The 19686-nt window shown below is 30.9% G+C and overlaps 1 protein-coding gene across 1 annotated transcript in view; it reads left to right on the top strand.

The window, feature by feature from the left end:
• Positions 1-2837: 2837 nt before the first annotated feature.
• The window catches only part of LOC129943480 (neuronal acetylcholine receptor subunit alpha-7), a 387414-nt gene continuing 370565 nt past the window's right edge, over positions 2838-19686 (top strand). Inside the window, exon 1 of the mRNA XM_056052973.1 lies at positions 2838-2998. The gene's annotated coding sequence lies outside the window, so the exon portion shown is untranslated. The remainder of the gene's footprint in view (positions 2999-19686) is intronic.

Below are 19686 nucleotides of genomic sequence, written 5' to 3'. Positions count from 1 at the left end.
AGGATACACAGAGAAAGGACACACATTACGTTCGTTCGCGGAGTCGCTCGGTGTTGAAATTTTAAAATATAATAATTATTAAAATAAAATTTAATTAAAATAAGCAAAATAAAAAACTTAATTTAAAAAATAATTTTTGATCCTTTCGAAAATATAAAAAAAACGAAGTTTTTTCTTTTATCGTGAAAAAGTGCAGATCCTTTTAATCTGTGAACTGAAAATATAAAAGTCGTTTTTTTTTAAAGTTATCTTTTTGAATGTTCGTTCTGGGTTCTTTGTTTCGAATAGAGAACTCTCGTATTTGATCCTTGTTTTGCGCGTTATCCTTGAAGTAATTATATACAAAACAAAGTATTGTTAAATGCTTTAAAGTATGATAAGACAATTTTTCTTCTTCATTGTTTAAAATTTAATAAAAAAAAATGACTCTCTCCTGCTGCCATCATATTATATTATCATCGAGATTTGAAAGCAAAGAAAAAAGTGTATCCCTTGTCTGTACATAATTTTCTTTTTGTTCTCGTTTTGATTCTACTTGCTAGAGTTTTCCTCATCTAAATTTTCGGAAATGTATAGATTCTCATTCAAGGAAGAAATGTGTTATCCTGATTTATGAAAATAAAATAAAAATATTTAAGCATCCTTTAATTAGTATACCTATACGAGAATATCTCGGCAACGACCATAAGTCAAAATAAAACAAGTGCAAAGTGTATATCTGTACCTACCTTACAATCTATATATCCTTGCCAAGGCAATTGTTGATATCGATAAATATTCCATGGTTTCCATCACCACATATATACAAAAAAAAGGGAGAGAGGAGCAAAAGGAGGAACAAAAATCTATCCATACCTATCTACCTACCTACATACACCACCACCACAACATCTTTCTGGGAGTCCTGACTCCTGAGTCTGAGTCCTGGAGTGTGCTTTTGAACTTAAGTGTATTCGCACTTAATGAAAATTGAAAGAATATTAAATCCTTGAGCGAACAGATTTTTCTTTTCTATTTTTTATTTATTCTTTGCTTTTTGAATTCTCTTCGTGTTCTTGTGGTGATCCTTGACAAAAATTTTGTGAAAATCAACTTAAAAACAAAAAAAAGCTGCAGCATCCATCCTGATAAGAGATTTTCTATATTTTTTTTGATTTTATTATTCGTTGGATTTCGTCCTTATCTTATTTTTTTTTTGAAAAATTGCGTACGGGAGTGTAGTGGAGATAGGACAACGACTACGAGACGAAGACGAGAAAGACAACGACGACGACGACGTGTGGCTGCGTTTGGATGTGTGTATCTGTGTGTGTATCTTCGAAATTCCAATAAAAAGTAAATTCATTCCATTTTCGAGTCCTGGTGTCTTTTGTGTGAGAAGCAGAGAAGGACAACAACAATACAAAATATACAAAAATATAAGAAAAAATAAAACAAAGAAGATAACGAAGAAATTTCTTCATATCCATCTATCTACCTGTAAATAAGATAGAAAACTTAATTTGTATCTACAGATAGACATAAAGCTAAAAGATACATATACATACATACATATATCTATCTATGGTATATTTTATTATTTTTGTGATGTATCTTTAATTTCATTCTGTTTTAAATTTTATTTTTATTTTTTTTTATTAAATTAAATCCACACACAATAAAAATGAGAAGATGTGCGTGGAGTGTGAATGAATGAAGATACAAAATTTTGAATTTAATTTCATTTATAAACCTTCTGCTATTTTTCTATATAGCTACACATAGATACATACTTGAGTACATATTCGTACATGCATACTACATTTACGTATGTATAATTAATTCTCCTATTTTATTTATTGTTGTTGTTATTTTTGTTGATGTACAACTTATAGATACATTTATATGAGATACTACCTACATACATAAAGAAAAATAATGAAATCGATTTTATTCAACAAGAAGATAAATGTTGATTTAAAATTTGTTGCTTTGATATGATTTGTTTTTTTTTTTTTGAAATTTTAATTTTAATTTCAATTTAAATTTAATTCTTTTTTTTTTATAAATATTTTATGAAATAGCCTGCTGAAATAAAAAATAATACACAGAATACACACAGAAACAAAATATTGAACTTAAATAAAATAAAAATCCTAAACAAAGAAAGTGTACAAAATTAATAAAAACCAAAATTAATAAAATAAAATAATTAATTCTTCGAATCAAAAATACACACACAAAATATAATTCACAAACTAACAAAATGCTAAATACAAAAAAGAAAAAAAATAATTCAATAAATTAAAGTTAAAATATATTAAAACAAAAATAAATCAAAAAAAAAAAACATTCTGCATGAAATTCTTACGAATTCAATTCAATAAAAATAAAAGAAACTAAAATTGTGTTCAAAAATACAAAATATCAAAATTAAAAAATTAATATAAATCAAAAATGATAAAAATTAAGTGTTAAAATAAAATAAAATAAAATCAAAACAAGAAAAAAAAATAATTAAAAGAGAATGATTGATAAATATTTTAAAATGTTCTTTATTTTTATCACTAAATTAAATTAAACTCGCAATGAATCGGATTAAAAATTCTTCTTCTTATTTATAGTGTTTGTTGTTATTTGCATTATTCTAAAAATAATTTATTTCTTTTTCTATCTATTTAAATAAAATTCAATTTATAAAAATACAAAAAAAAAAATAGTTCATAGAATAATTAAATAAATTAAAATTAAAATTAAAAAAAAAGAGAAAACAAACAAACACTATGGCGTATTTAACTAAGTAGTTAGTATAAATAATAAAATAAAATAATACATTAAATTTCAAATAAAATAAAATAAAATCCAAATTTTTAATAAAATTCCAAATTTTAATTAAATAAATTTAAAACAATAACAAAATTTCATCGAGGCATAATTATATTAAAGTATGGAAAATAAATGCATATTAAATGATCGAAATTTTACAGCTGGTGGAGAGTGTTACTTCAGACAAAAAACGGTACTTACAATTTAAATTTTATAAATATTTGTTTATATTAAAAATAATAATTACAATTTTTTAAATTTTAAATATGGCTTCTAACAAAAATAAAATTAATAATTTTTAGAGTGAAGTGGGTTTAGATCGTTTTATGATACTTGAAAACTTTCGGGACATCAATTTGTCAAGTTATTACCCAAAAAAAATAGTTTTTCAACTCTCATGGCTTTTAAATGATTTTAGGATTTTTCACAAAATTTTTGTCCTTTTGAAAAATGTATTGAAATTTTGAATTTAATACAAAAATTAGAAAAAATGTTCGCGTTTTTTTCAACTTGTAAGGACATTTTAGGCAGTACTTGGAATGTTTATTTTTAATTAGTTTAATTATCCTAAGGTTTGAATGTTAATTTTGTGCTGAATTAATTGAATTATCATTTATCAAAAACATTCGTGGACATCAATTTGTCAAGTTATTACCCGAAAAAAAAAATAGTTTTTCAACTTTCATGATTTTAGAATTTTTCACAAATTTGTTTTCCTTTTGAAAAAGTATTTGGAAAATTAATTAAAACTAAATTTGACTATATTGAATTTGATACAAAAATTAGACATTTTTTCTCGACAACTAAGGTTAGTAGATTTTTTTTTAGACCACTGCTGTCCAACAAGACTTGGTCTTTAGTTTTAATTTAAACAACTCCCTTCAGTTGAAAATTTTAAGATTACAACAGTTTTCTCAATATGCCCTATGTAAGAGCTAAGATACAATAATTTATAGGGGTTTTGGTTGCTTTTTAAGTAAAAATGTTAAAGATTGTGTTTTAAAGTATCTTCTTTTTCAAAAATAATGCATTCTGTTCTTGTTGCAATTTTAATAAATGCGAAGAACGGTACAAAACAATTATAAATGCAGAAAGTCAAAAAATGAAAAATTTGAACCATTTTCAGGATTCTTTTTGGCGTATTTTCTTTTGACCACCATTTGCAATTTGTTCACTTTTAGAATAGAGTTGATGCTAGATGACAAAATTTAAAAAATATTGTTTTGTGTGAACCTTTTGCAAACATTTTGATAAAAAAAAGTCATAAAAAGTTAAAAATTGTAGAAAGAAAAATGTTAGTTTCTTGAATTCTTGAACAATAAAACTAAGGTTAAAAAATTAGTTTGGAAGAAAATATACAAATTATGCGTGGCAGAAATTCTACTTTCTTTAATTCTCGAGAGATTCAAGGCTTTTTTATTAAACAAATGCATACAAAACGTTTATTATGTTTTTAAAATAAGTTTAACGAAAGGGTCACTTTTGCTATTTTTGGGACATTTATACTATTGAAATTAATGTTAAATCTCAATTTTAGAGCACAAAGAACTTGTTAAAGCAGATTTCTTGAATTTATTAGGATTTTATAAGTTTTTGTGTCGAATACAAAAACAATTTTAAAAGAAAAAAGAGGCTGTGATGCGGCCCACACTGATAACTTCCCATCCTGTCTGTCGATTTGTTTTGCTTAAAAGTTTGTAGGTTTTTGTTGAAAAAGTTTTCAGTTGAATTATTCTAAAAGACTTAAAAATTACCAACGATATTTTGCATATGATTAAATATTTTGATTTCAAAATCTATTTTTGTAACCGAGATTTTTAGTCGAAAATCTGTTTTTTCAATTTTTATAGCATTTCCTCAAGCTTTTTATTTCTTATATGAACAAATACAAATAAGATGAATGAAATTAATTTGAAGTCAATATCTTCTATTGTTCACGAGATATCGAGAACCGAACATCAATTTTTACCAAATTTGCGTACGGCTTTTTGTGGATTTTATGAAAAAACGGACTGTTGTATTTTTATCAAAAATTCACTGAATGTCGATAACATTTATGTATGTGCGGAAAAATAAATTTGAAACCAATATTTTTAATTTTTGAAAAGATATTTGAGTCGAAAATGAATTTGTACTAAGTTTTATTATTGTTTTTCTTTGCGTTTTTATTTTTTGTAAAAAAAAATTAATTGATATTTATTTAATGAATCATTTTTTTACGAACTTGTTTCTTTTAGGTTTTTATTTCTTGCAAAAAAAAGTCAATTCGATTTTTCTCAAAATGTTGATGAATGTTAAAAACAAAATTTCTTATAATACAAAAATAATTTTAAGCCAATGTCTCAAATTTTTAAAAAGATATTTGAGTCGAAAATCAATTTTTCCCAACTTTTAGTAATGTTTATTTAAGTGTTTTTTTTTGGTTCGTAATATATTTAGGGTGAACCAAAATTTTAATTTTTTTTAAATTGCTCTTGTAAAAAAAGCACTAACGCAATTTTTTTGAGAGTCCTTTCTGCATCTTTCTGGATTACTATCTGTATAATAAAATTTATTTGAAATCGATATTTCTACTGGTTCTTGAGCTATAGACGACGAAAAAGCTTCTTTAACGTACGGACGTACGAAAGTGCACACGCACGCACAGACATCTCTCTAAAAATCATTTGTTTCGACTCTAAGGAGCTTGAAACGTCGAGAAATGTTAACATTTTCAATTTGACAAATCGGCCCGATAAAATGGAATTGGTTTAAAGTTGATGGATTTGTAGCACGATTGAAATAGGGCTAGATTTCCGATACACATTGTGGTTTTGGTGCAGTTTTCAGTTAAAAGTACCATTTTAGCCAAAAAATCGAAAAGGACTAAGCTGCTATTCATAAAGAATTTGCCAGCTCTGTCTAGTTGGAAACAGGTTTAAGGCATATTCTACTACAATTTTGAAAAAAAATTACCTAAATCTTTACAAATGGCTTGTAGAAGGTAACAAAATAAATTGCGTTAGCTGGAGAGCCAACATCTTTGAAACCTTTCTATTATTTTGTTTGGTGTAAGTTGAGAAATTTTTTGAAGCCGGGCTGGTGGTTTTAAGACTAGGAAGCTCGCTAACATTTCATGGAATTTCGATCTACATATAATGTTTAGAAGGTCAATCATAAACTTGACAGTTTTTTTTTCTCGAATCGATAAATTTCATACGAATCGTCTTCATCGATTTCAAAGGGGTTCAATCGGGTTAAGTAGACCTTTTGTTTTTTGTTAGTTGGTAGCAATCCAACATCCAGCAAAATATCGAAATAATGATATATGTTTATGTCTTTTGACATTTTAATTTTTTTTTAACTTTCAAATAAAATGTCTCGTAACTTGCTTTGTTTATTTTTGACGTTTAATAGATTTAGAAACAGCTTAAACATAGGTTCCGTCGTGTTTATTTTTAGACTCCAGATTATCGTCTTAAAAAGGGTTTCAATTGTCTATGAATAACATAAACTGAAGTTTAATCTAGCAAAGACGAAATCAGTTTGTAAAAAATAGTGACTTTGATTTTTCTCAAAATTTTACAAAATACCGAAAACGTAATTGTTCGTTCCATAAAATTATTTTCGAGGTAAAATTATTTTTTTTGTTCGTAAAATATTCCAGGTGATAAATATTTTTGTTCATTGTTTTTGGTTTAAAAAAAAAAAACCGTTTGAAGTCGCTAGCGTGATTGGTTCGTGAGATAGTTTGTTGTTCAAAATAGGTCCCTTTAAAAATGCCAAACTACCAAAACGGAACTTTTTAGATTAAGTTAAAATGAAAATTATCATTTAACAATAAATTGTATCGTTTATTTACAAAGTACAAATCTTTCTCTTCTACTTACTTTTAATCATTTCAGTATCTTAGTAGTTTCTTATAAGTCATTAGTCTTTATTTGACTCTTTTTATAAAGTTTTAAAAAAAACTTAAATTTTATACTTTCATAGTTTAACATATTACAACTTAATTATTATGATTTGTTTTTTTCTTTTTTTTTTATTTTCATTTAAAATGAAACACAATGTAATTGAATAAGGACTTTAAGATTAGTCAAAATAGACGATTTATTATAATTTGGAGAACTTTTAGAACCAAATTTGTAGGACTTTTAAAATAGTTAAATCAAAATATTTTACAATTTTATTGAATTTCAATGAATTTTTTCGAAATTAGAACAAAATTTGGGAGGATTTTCAATAAAGTTATAAACATTTCTAAAGGATTTTTAGATTAGTCAAATCATATTAAAGAATTATTCAGTGAACGGATTCTTATGCGTGTTATTGGTTTAAATGAAAAATGTTCTTCGATGATTCGGGTTCTGTATTTTATCGCTTCTGTGTAGAAATCATAAAGGCGCATCCAGTTTGCATCATTCAGATAGTTCATAATCTCTTCAACTTGCAGAAAGCTTTTTTCAAAATGAACACGCCTTATCTCCGTCAGCATTGGACAAACGTCTACAAAGTGTAATACATCCTCTCTCTCATGCTGATTACAGAGGGTGCAAAGATCGATAAACTCGTTACGATGAGGTCTTAAGTTTAGTTTGATTAGTTTTCCTCTTATCTTAGAAATGGATCCAATAATATAATTGTTATATTCGCTGGTGAAATAGTTTCTGTCGTTGAGATACTTAGGTTAGGTTATAGTGGATGTCCAAGATGGAAACGGATACACTTATAGGCCTCCTAAGATCAATGGAACCAGCTTGAGTCCCTTTAGAAACGTGAGAAGCTAATTATACCGATATGATTTAGATCGTCTTGCGTTTTCGAGCTAGAGCAGGGCATGTGCAGAGAAGATGAAAAATCGTTTCTTTCTCTTCCTCGTCCATACAACTTCTGCAAAAGTCATTTGAGAATACGCCTAGTCTCGTGGCGTGCTATCCAATTAGACAGTGTCCGGTAATTATACCGATATGATTTAGATCGTCTTGCGTTTTCGAGCTAGAGCAGGGCATGTGCAGAGAAGATGAAAAATCGTTTCTTTCTCTTCCTCGTCCATACAACTTCTGCAAAAGTCATTTGAGAATACGCCTAGTCTCGTGGCGTGCTATCCAATTAGACAGTGTCCGGTTATAACACCTTTTGTCGAGCTTATATGCGATCTGCTTAGAGAGAGCAAGCACCTTGAACGTTTTAAATCCAGTGTTGGCCAGATGTTTTTTGTGACTTGACATGTGGTGATGTTGTTCCACCTGGTGCCTGCCCTCCTCACAACGTCTTGCGTTAGTAGCAGTTTACAAGTAGCGATTGGTATGGTAGTTGGCGAATGGTGTACTCGTAGTCTGTGTGCTTTGGAATTGATTCTAAGTACCTTAGAATTACGCAGTTTCCAATGAACTATTTTTTATTCGTCTTGGACACCTGCATAACTACACAACCAATAAGCGATAGCCTTACAATTGAAACATACATGTTCTGCCTCTTTCTTATCTTCAAATAATTCATTTTCCATCCTGGTTCTTCTTATATGAAATGAAAATAAAGCTATCCAAAGGAAAAGCTTTGAACGAAATAGTTGATAACAAACAATTGTTTTCGTTAAGTATGCTTAAAAGTATTTTTCAGTTCCGGGATAAAATGTCCTAGAATGAGTTGTATCTTGGGATGAATCGCGCGGTTTTTTTTGATAAATAAAATGGCATTTATATCTTTGAAGACAAGCTTATTTCGTGCATTTTATTTCTTTTTATATTAAACACTGGTGGAGAAGGTTTTCTTACTGCGAATTCAGTTGCACTTTTCCAATTGGTTTGTATGTATCAAGTCAGGTTTTTGAGATTAACCTTTTAAAATTCGAAAAAAAACACGTATATAAGGTTTTTTTAAGGGTTTTATTTATTTATATATTCTAAACAATTCACAAATTAATTTATAAATTATTTACTAAGGAAGAAGCTAAATAAAGTCCAACGTTCAGCTTGCCTATGTATAAGCGGATCGCTTCGCACGACCCCGTCTGCGGCACTGGACACATTGCTCCACCTTACACCTCTCCACATATTTAGCAAACAAATAGCTGCAAGCTCTGCTATTTGCCTCAAAGCTTCGTCGCAGTGGACTAACAACAACATTGGCCACTGCGTAATTCTAAGGTTTTAGAATCAATTCCAAAGCGCACAGACTACACCATCCCCCAACTGCAATTCGACAGAATTTTCCAGATTTCTATACCTCCCAGATCTTTTTGGGAGGATGAGACATTCTTGGAGGATAAGTCAATCTATTTTTACACAGATGGGTCTGAACGACTGAAATTAAGTCTTTCATTCCGCTATTGTAGCGTGTTCCAGACGGAACTTTTAGCGATAAATTAAGTCTTGTCCTGGCTCAAAGAAAACGTGATATCAATGTCAGTATTTTCTCTGATAGCCAGGCCGCTATCAAATCTCTGGACTCTGTCTCTACAAACTCTATAACAGTCCATAACTGTCGATCATCTCTAATGGAGATGGCGCAACAGTTTAATATTCACCTTTGCTGGGTGCCGGGCCATAGAGACATTCCAGGTAACTGTAAGGCAGATGAACTCGCCAGGAACGGTACAGTACAGCCCATCCTACCACGTTTGGCAAGTACTGGCATACCAATCGCTACTTGTAAACTGCTACTAATGCAAGACGCTGCGAGGAGGGCAGGCACCAGGTGGACCAACATCACCACGTGTCAAGCCACAAAAAACATCTGGCCAACACTGGATTTAAAAAGTTCAAGGTGCTTGCTCTCTCTAAGCAGATCGCATATAAGCTCGATAATAGGTGTCATAACCGGACACTGTCTAATATGACTTTGCAGAAGCTGTATAGACGAGGAAGAGGAAGAAACGGTACTTCACCTTCTCTGTACATGCCTTGCTCTAGCTCCAAAACGCAAGAATAACCTAGGAGAATTCTTCTTTAACCATCTAAACGATCCAAATCATATTAGCATAAACAGACTCTCACGTTTCGTAAGAGACTCAAACTGGTTTCATTGAGCTTAGGAGGAAGCCTCAAGATTCATGTGGTATCACAATGGGCCATTAAACTAGCCTAAGTGTGTCTTATTATAACATGGAAAGCCACTTTCACCTAACCTAACCCAACATGGCCATGAACATTTTCTTGCAAAAATGGCATTTTTTGTTTACTTTTACAAAACTTTTCACTTTTTAGTAATGAAGTAATTTTTGCTTGTCAAATGTCAAAAGATGACAATTTCAAAAGTGCTACCCAAACAGTGGGCTATTCATAATGTAACCTCTTATTGGAGATATATGGAAATGGTTTTCCAATTTAAACTTTATAACTTTGAATTTTCACTAAAAATTCATCTTTGAAGCCATATTTGTGACCAAGATATTACCATTTCTATCACAGTGGCATAAACAGTAAACTTATATACTCGTACATATGTACATAAATGTTTAATATTTATTGTCAAAATTCCGAATCCAGGAACCATGAGTGTAATTTTCCTCCACTAAAATTATATATGTATAGTGTGGTTTTAATGTGAGTGGTGTGACGGAGCCTCAAACTTGAGAAACTTTCTCTGTTTCTTCGTATTTTCTAAACATACTTAAGATGGAGCAAACTAATCCAACTTTTCTTTCTCTTCAAACCTTATTCGAATAGTTGAAAAGATTAAACTAACAAAAAAAAATTAACCAAATTTGTATAGCTTCCAGAAGTTAGGGACTAAAATTGTAGAACATAGGAATATGTATACAAAACATATGTAGGTGTGTATATTTCCTGTCGCAGGGACAATCTTAAGACTTTGATGATATTTACTTTCAAATTTATGAATACTTTCATATATAGAAATATCCTTTATCCTTTCCTCTCCACACATCCTACCAGTGTCCTGCTCTGCTCTCTGCTCAGCCTATTGCTGTAAATCCCAATTTTTTTATATTCTATTAAATCTCGATTAGGACCGCAACCCCGCAATGGACAACTTTATATTCGAGTATTTCAAAATTTGTGAAAATGGTTTTCTCTTTTTTCTTTTTCAACACAGTCCTGCTCCTTCGTTGGTTTGAAAAACAAAATGTGTTTGAACAAGGAAAAAAAAAATAAGAAACAACAAAAAGAAAATTAATTACTTTTCGTATTGCGATAAATATTTGCCCGCAAAAATGTTTATTTTTCTTTATTTTCTTTAATTTCATTTTGGGCAACATAAAAGTCCATTAGATGGCATCATTTGGTCTCATAAGTTCAAAACATACATGGATATAATAAAAAGGACTAACTTTGATTTTTATTTAACAAAAAAAAATACTAAGGAGCGAGGGAGGATAAAATAAGATTTTTCATTTTATATGAAAACGCCCCTCTCCGTGTTTGAATTTTGTTTTAACATAATACGAAGGCTTACAAAACATTATAAACGAGTATGTTTGAGCCGTAGAGATAGAAGGTACGAATATCTATAAAGATAAAAAATAATAATGAAGGGCGTACAATATCCTTTTTTTGACCTTTTGGGGAATATTTTTTGAGATAAAATATGTTATTTTTAAGTTTTCTATACGAAAGGAAATGGTAAGGCTTTATTCATGCATAGATAAGAAAAGTATGATTTGTATATTATGTACCTTGACGTTTCAGATCAGATTATTACGATTTCCAAAAAAAAAATTAAGTAACATTTATCAGAATTTAAGTAAAATTATAAATCTGTCAAAGTCAAAAAACCAGAAATGTAAATACAACTTTAAAGACCTGATGAATAAATAGGATACACCTTACCTACTCATAAATCTTGAAGTTCTGATAAATACGATATCAGCAATTTGAAATATTTGAACAATACTCCTCTGCAAATTGTGTATTTTCTTGCTCAAGTTTTTCCAGGACACAATAAAAATCGTGATTTGCATGTGAAACAAGTCTACAATAAAACGATAAACGAAGTTTATGTGGGTTTGAATAAAAAACGTGGTGGTTTTAATTTTCAAAAACAAAAGATAGAAGCTTTTATGTACAGTTCTCTATATTACAGAAGACCGTTAACCAATAGATTTTTTAACTAAAATTTATTGCACCAATATTGTTTTGTTATTAGATACATTTTCTTAAATTTTGCGAATTTAAATAAAATTCAAAATCGGTTACAATGATTTTTTTGATCTTTATTAAAATCAAGGCAATATTTATTACTTTTAACTTCCCATGGGAAATTATTGTAATTGGTCCGATTTGTCGAATTGAAAATTTTGACTATTCTTGACGTTTCAGGGTCAGGGTCTGTGTGTGTTCGTATATTTGTACATTCGAGAAGCTTTTTTCATCGTCCATATCTTAGGAACCAGTACAGATATCGACTTCAGGTAAAAGTTTTTATACAAATTATTCAAGAGAAAAGTACAGAAAGAACTTACAAAATTAAATGCACGACTGGGTCGCACGAACTTGTTCTTGTATGCAATGAGTCTGTTTAAAGTACCTATATAGGATTTAAAAATATACCTGTTAATAAGTTTGTCTTCAAAGATATAAATGACAATTGACTTGTCTAAAAAACCGAGCGATTCATCCCAAGACACAACTCTACATTTGAATTTCGTAAAAAAATGTTTATCCATTTTTGAGATATAGAATTAAAAAAAAAACAATATTTTTTTTTTAAATCCAAAGAATAAAAAATTGCACTTTTGATAATCAAATATTGTTAAGGCAATATAAGAGCTTATTCAAAAAGAAATTATTGAAATCAGTTCATAAGTTGCTGAGAAAATGAAAAAAACTAAATAACGGTTCTATGAGCGTTACCTTTCCTGAGCAATACAAAAAGATGTTTTTCTTAAAAATAAAATTTTAGAGAAATTTTTAAAAAAAATCTATCTGTTTATTTTTGAGAAAGTTCGAGTTTTCGTTTTTTGACCAAAAAAATGGATGGAGGCCACTGTTAGTTTTGATTTTGAAAAAAACCCTAATGCGAATCTGATCAAAATCTTAACTTCCAAGTTTGAAATCAATCGACCCGATGGTTTAGGCTGTATGAACGTGGACAGACAGACAAAACAGACCGAACGGAATCGCGGGACCAACTTTTTTCGACTTCTCTACCATCGTAGTATCATGTTTGATTAAAATCTCGAGTTCGAAAGTTTTACAAATGCAAAACTTGCCATATAGTTCGCATACGTCTCAAGTAAAAAATAGTCAGTGGTTTTTTACTAGAGCAATCAAGTTAGCTACTTCAAACACTGAACAAAAATATTTGTCACCTTGAAATTATCTTCTTTTGTTATTTGACAAGTTAAAATTATGCCATTACTAAAAACTGATTAATTCAAATCCGACCTAAAATGTTCCACCTCGGGTTTTCGATGAATTACTTTTTAAAATTCTTTCTGAGTCTATTTAAATTCAATAAAATCAGTGATAGTTTTCTAAATCTATAATCCCTATTTTCAATATTCATTTAAAATATTTATGTTATTTCCTATAATATTTCAAAAAGCTTTATAAGTTGATTTTACCTCTCTTACAAAAATCTGAAAGAAACACTAAGCCATTTATGCCAAAAAGGTAAAACGGTTTGAAGTTAGTTTTGTTCTTGTAACGAAATTTATTAGAATTTAAAATATTAATATAAAATAATCTTGAAAACGGGTATTTTCAAAACTTGGGCAAACAGTGAAAAATAAAATTTTGATTTGAAATACGTACGAAAAATTAAGTCCAAAACGTACTTTTCAAAACTGTTCCTGATTATTGCAAATAATAATCATAATCATAACCTGGAGGATGATTTCATGCTTAGATGGAAAGCATTGACAAGATTTAACTATAATGCTTACTCATTGTGAAACCAAGAGTTCTTTTAAGTTTGTTCATATCTGCGAGCTTGAACGAATTATTTGGGAAGCAGCGAGGTTTATGGAAAATATGAACAAGTTAGCTAAAAAAAAGAGTGGTATGACTTTTCATGTGACCAATTAAGAAAAAGATCATTAGCTCTTCCTAATCTCCTGAGAAGATATGAAATTTCAAGTGAAAGGTTAGACTACTTGGAGTTTACAAACTTTACAAAAGTAGAAAAAAATATGAAAAAAATATAGAGGCTTCCTTAAGTCGAAGTAAAGATTCAGCCGAGTTTTGGGCTATAAAGAGGAAACTAAATGGAAATTCTAAAGTAAAAGTTGCAGCAGCAGTGTCATTTCGCTTTACTTTTAAATTCATCAACACAAATATCTTGGAGTTATGCACGACCATCAACTTGGATTGAGAAACTCGATGAGTATACAACTGAAAATGAAGTAAGTTGTGTTCTACAAAGTCTTAAAGATGGCAAGGCCGCTGGATCAAATGGTATACCAGCTCAGTTCTTTAAAAATATCACAACTTTGTTTAAGATCAAATTAACAGAAGCGCTTAACATTATGCTAAATTTTGGAACTTTTCCCGATCACTTCTATAAAGCCCTAATATGCCAATCCACAAGAAGGGTGATGTTGATGACCCTACAAATTATAGAGAAATATCGTTTCAGAATGCAGCCTTAAAAATATTCACAATCGTTCCTTACGAGAGGCTGAACATTTGGGTGCAATATGAAAACAAGCTTAGCGAATTTCAAAGTGGTTTTCGTAAATGATGTTTCACAGTGGATAATATCTTTGTGTTTCGTTCATTTGCGCAGTGAAAACTCGACCTAAATAAAAAACTGTACGCCTTTTTTGTAGATTTCTAAGCAGTTTTTGATTCTATCAACAGAAAGGCTTTACTTTACAAGTTATTTAACTAGGAATGTCAACTAATTTTGTCAACATTATTTAAAAACTGTACCAAAACACCATAGCATACATTTATAATGGAAAAGAAAAATCATAGAGGATTGAAGTGAATCAAGGAGTGAGACAAGGCTGTAATCTAAGCCCCTTGTTATTTGCACTTTTTCTAGATGATTTGGTTGAGAATCTCAATTGTGGAGTGGAATTTGCTAACAAACGGATCAAAGTGATCGACAATGCCGATGACATTGTCATTCTTGTGGAGTCACCGATTGCTCTACAGTTGATGATCAATAAACTGGAAGAATATTGCCAAGTAGGAATCTAAAAGTTTAATCAAACGTCCTGGTTTTTAAGAATGGATCTGGCAGAACGGCGAGAGACAAGCAATGGAAATATGGCGAAAAACTTTAGACGTAGTTAAGACGTATATTTATTTAGGAACGGAGTTCAATTTTAATTTAAAATTAGAAAAACATCTCAAAAGCAAACTAAGTAGGAAATATGTGTAAATTGGCAAAGAATCTATAATAACAAGCTAATAGCGACTGACTTAAAATATGGAGTGTTTAATGCAAGCTATTCCTTTTTATACTGAGCAGGTTTGGGGTGTACAGAAGTATGAGCTAGTTAAAAGCCAACGCTTTTACTTAACGAATATAATCTTTCTGCCGATAAACGCCCTTAAATATGTGTATTATTTGAAAACTGGTCTACCGTCACTGTTTATTTCAACCCATAAGTTGAATGTTAACTACATTGTGAGAGTACTAAATATGGAGGAGCATAGGCTACCGAGAAAGATAATGGAGTATGAGATTCAACAAAAAAGCTGGTTGTAAAAGACTTCGATAGTACGGTAAATATAATTCAATGTTTAAAGATTTCATGCAAATGTTGACCTTGACTGCGCCTCAAATGGTCCGTCTGCTAAAACCAATTTTGGCAAACTCTTTCCAACTTTTCGGCCGGTATCTCACGAATAAATGCTTTAATGTTGTCTTCCAATGCGTCAATTGAAGCGGGTTTATCTGTATTGACATGAGCTTTAACACAAAATAGTCTAAAGGCGTTTAATCGCAAGATACAGGGGGCCTGATTTAAGATTTAAGCAAGATCTAGGGGCGTGAAATAAAATGTTCAACGAACTCGCCTCTCAATAAGTCCATTGCTTCGCTCGTGCTGTGTGGCATATGCCGCCGCAGTCTTGTTAAAACCACATGTCGCGCAAGTGGAGCTCTTGCATTTTGGGCAAAAAAAAGTTGGATATCATCTCACGGTAGCGCTCACCATTCACAGTTAAGTTACGATTCGCATCATCTTTGAAGAAGTACGGTCCAATTCTGACCATAAAATGGAAGAAGTGCACGATTAACTTTCTTAACAGACATTTTGATAATAAAATTCAATAATTTGCAAGTTGTTAGTTTGTAACACGATTATGTTTGAAACAAAACACGAAACGTGCGTCAGGTGTTTAAACCAGGGTTGCCAAAAAGGTAATAGCTGAATAATCACCCTTTACAATTATTAACATTTTAATACGGTTTTAATAAGGTTTTGAAACCTGCCATTTCTCGCAAGTGACATCAATTTATTTGAAATGATAAGTTGTTGTTGAAATTTAAATCACATAAAGATTACAGAACAAAAATTCTCAATTTGATATGGAAGAAGTTTAAAGTTTCATTGTCTTAGCCACAAAAAATCATTAATTTTCAAAATGTTTTTATAAAGTCTAATCAGTTTGAAACAAAGCAACAAAAACAGCTTACGAGCTAGGGAAAAAGTCAGAAAACGTCTGATAATTCAAGTTCAGAAGTGATTTGCTAAAATGTCGGTATTCTTAAGAAATCTCCGAGTGCTAAGAAAATCTTAAGACATTTTTGACTAGCAAACCAAAAGTATGCTAGTAACATAAAGCTTAACATCAATTACATAACGCAGTATTGAAATGCAGACTGTTTAACCAACTCATTTTTTGGCATCTTTTTCGTTTCGCATATTCTGGACTACATTCCAATACTCTTTTTTACATAAAATTTTTTTAGTAACTTCGGTTATGATCCTTGAAGCCGAACTTTGATCGATTTCAAAAACTTCAACTATTCTGTTTTGAAAACTAGGCTCACAAAAAAATTGTAGTTAATTATCATTTCTATTAATGATTTTTTCGAAAACTTTGCTGATGCTCGGAAGAAGACTTATCGACAAAAGATTTGATGGGTTGGAGTTGTCCTTTCCCTTTTTCGGGAGAGGATGAACCACAGCGGTCTTCCAATGCACTGGATAATGTTCATTATTCATTAAGAGTGTAGTGTAAATGTCAATTGCCTCCATCGGTAAATGTCTTAGTACAACGTTGAATATACTATCGATACCTGCTGACTTCTTGTTTTTTATTGAGTTGAAGGTGAGCTGAAGCTTAACCTTCGTCACTAACAAGGGACTTGGTCCCGTTTGCTCTGTTTTCCAGTTAGTGGTTGGGGCGAATGCCAACATTCACCTTGTACACTTGCTGGAAAGCAGCTCCCACCGCCCCCACTTTTTCCTTCGGATCTTCAATTATAAAAAAGTCATCGTCAAAGATGCACTGAGTAAGTCTCTGCTCTCTTCAGTTCTTTGGAGTTTCAGACACGGAAGATTACTATCGTTGTTTTTCCTGAATATCTTGTTGATTTTAGGGAACATACTAAGGTTACTGGAATTAACTGACCGGATTTGCTGCCCCAGTACTTGTTAATTGATAACCTGTAGTTATCCTTGATCAACAGATTGACTTTGGCGACTTCAGTGTCCTAACCTCCAAGTCGTGTGGGTCTGTAAGTTGTCAGTTAGCCACTCTTGTGCCTACGTAGTGCGTCAATAGTCGCGTTTCTGTAAGCTTCCATTTGGTCTTCTTTGTACTTTAGTATTGTCCATTCCAACGTTCGTTTTATTGTTTCGTCCATCTGTTGTAAATGTTTATCAATTTCTGTATTTGTCAGGTTTCTGGTAGGGCTATGTCACTCGAACGAAGTTCTCTCGCTAGGGCGTTGGTGAAACGAGGCCATCGCATCTTACTGTAATTGTAAGAGTCCGTTGCTACGTATTCTCCATGCGTTCTTTCGGAATCTGCGGAATCTGCCTGTAAGCAGTTTCGAAGGTGATTACCCACTTTGTCTGTAACTGTCAGTCTGGTGTCGTACAGCAACAGATCCAGAAAGGAGCAGTTTCTCGGATACGATGGCTTTTCAGTAGCCAGCAGGTCGACACCATATTTAACGCTGTAAAGATTCATAAAATTAAACCTCTTTGATAACTATGTTAATTTCCCCAATCTTCATGTTTTGCATTCAAATCACCGGCCAAGATGCAATAGTTTTCTCCCAACTCCATGATTATAAATGTGCGTTTGGTGTCATTGGATTTTTCCCTTATTGATAAATAATGACAGTTAAAAAAATTGCTAAAGTTACATGCATCCTAATTATAAAAGTAAAATTGACATTTAAGGCGGAATAAATTCATCTCTTCGCATATTTCCAAATGTTTTTCTTATCCATTCTTAGTCAGTTTAGTTACTTGACTTTTTTGGAGAACTTCTAATGCATACTATGAGCCAAACACTTATGTCAATTTTAAATTTTACTTCAATCTGACAGTTCAAATTTTGACAACCTTGCGTGAGTAGTACATCCATGCCAAGAACTTATGTCAATTTTAGATTTCGCTTCAATCTGACAGTTCAAATTTTGACAACCTTGCGTGGGTAGTACATCCATGCCAAGAACTCATGTCAGTTTAAGATTTTAATTCAATCTGACAGTTAAAATTTTGACAACCTTGTTTGGGAGTACATCCATTGGACACTGTTCACATTTAATTCTCATTTTGGTTTTTATTTAAGCTCGTTTACACTCAAAATACAAAAAATCAAACAATTCTTACTTCCTCATGTCTCTTTTAAAGCACCAAGTAGAAATGACATAAAATCAAAAGATGTCAAAATGAGTAGACTCAAAAGAATTAAATGACAAATTCCTTTATTAAAACATTTTAAGGGAGCTCTTTTTCCCCTTTACATTTAAAGCACAACTTCTGGTTTCTGGAGATGTTGTAACCGCTAGATGATAAAAGTCAAGTGTCAAAATCAAAAGTGTTTATCTTAGATCTGAATAAAAGTCAATATAAATTGAAATTAAGCACTTTTTCATCATTTGACATTTTCTAATTAAATCATTGTTTTTGAATAATCAAAAATGAAAAAAAGGTATGATTAGTTTTTCGTTCTTTTGTTTTAAATAAAAACAAAATGTCGACTCGTATATTATTTCAAGGTATCTATTTTATTTCAATGTATTACCATGAATTTTCCTTGAGGATATAAGAAAAGGATTCATTTGGTTTTTCATTTGAATTGAGATTGTTTTGATAGAATTAATTGAATATAGCTTCTAGGGTTTTCGTAGAAATTCAATATTAGACAAAGGAAAAACACAAAAATGGACCCTGGTTATTGGCAGTTTGGTGTTCTTGGGGTTCTTGAAAATTCATCTTAGGTGTTTTTTTTTCTTGTATCTTTTTAAAATTCAAATTGATAGGGATTTTTTGCATTTTATAGAAAATTGAATTTTTCATCCATAATACTACTTTAATGCCCTGAAGCTTATGCTTTTATTTTCGCAATTTTGAAAAAAGGGGTTTTGAGAAATATTTTTAAAACATGGATAAAACGCAATTTTTTAAAAAATCTTATTTTTTTCTTAGAAAAATGAAAGTATTTTCATCCCACTAGTGTTCCCATTCCAGTTGAGGTTGCTAAAGGGTGTTGATTAAAGAAGTTTATGTGAAAAATTCACAGACCTTGCTATCTTATATTTAACAGCTATTTAGAATTGCTCGGCGTTTAATGACTGGGAAAGATGGTTTCAGGTGCATATGACGACCTAATTTCGCCGTTCTTAGCATGAATGTTTCTTAAGGCCCAAGTATAACTTGCACGTATAAAGCATAAATTTGTCACAGCCCGCATATCCATTGAATTGAACGTAAAGTTTCGTTTCACGACCATCCGGGGATTTCCATTGGAGACCGCATATCATACCAATAAAGCAATAGCAGTTGCGGAGCCCTTCTGTTAA

The sequence above is a fragment of the Eupeodes corollae genome, chromosome 1 (assembly GCF_945859685.1).
Source record: "Eupeodes corollae chromosome 1, idEupCoro1.1, whole genome shotgun sequence".
Classification (NCBI taxonomy): Eukaryota; Metazoa; Arthropoda; class Insecta; order Diptera; family Syrphidae; genus Eupeodes; species Eupeodes corollae.
The sequence above is the reverse complement of the archived record's forward strand: the minus strand, read 5'-3'. Positions and strand labels throughout refer to the sequence as shown.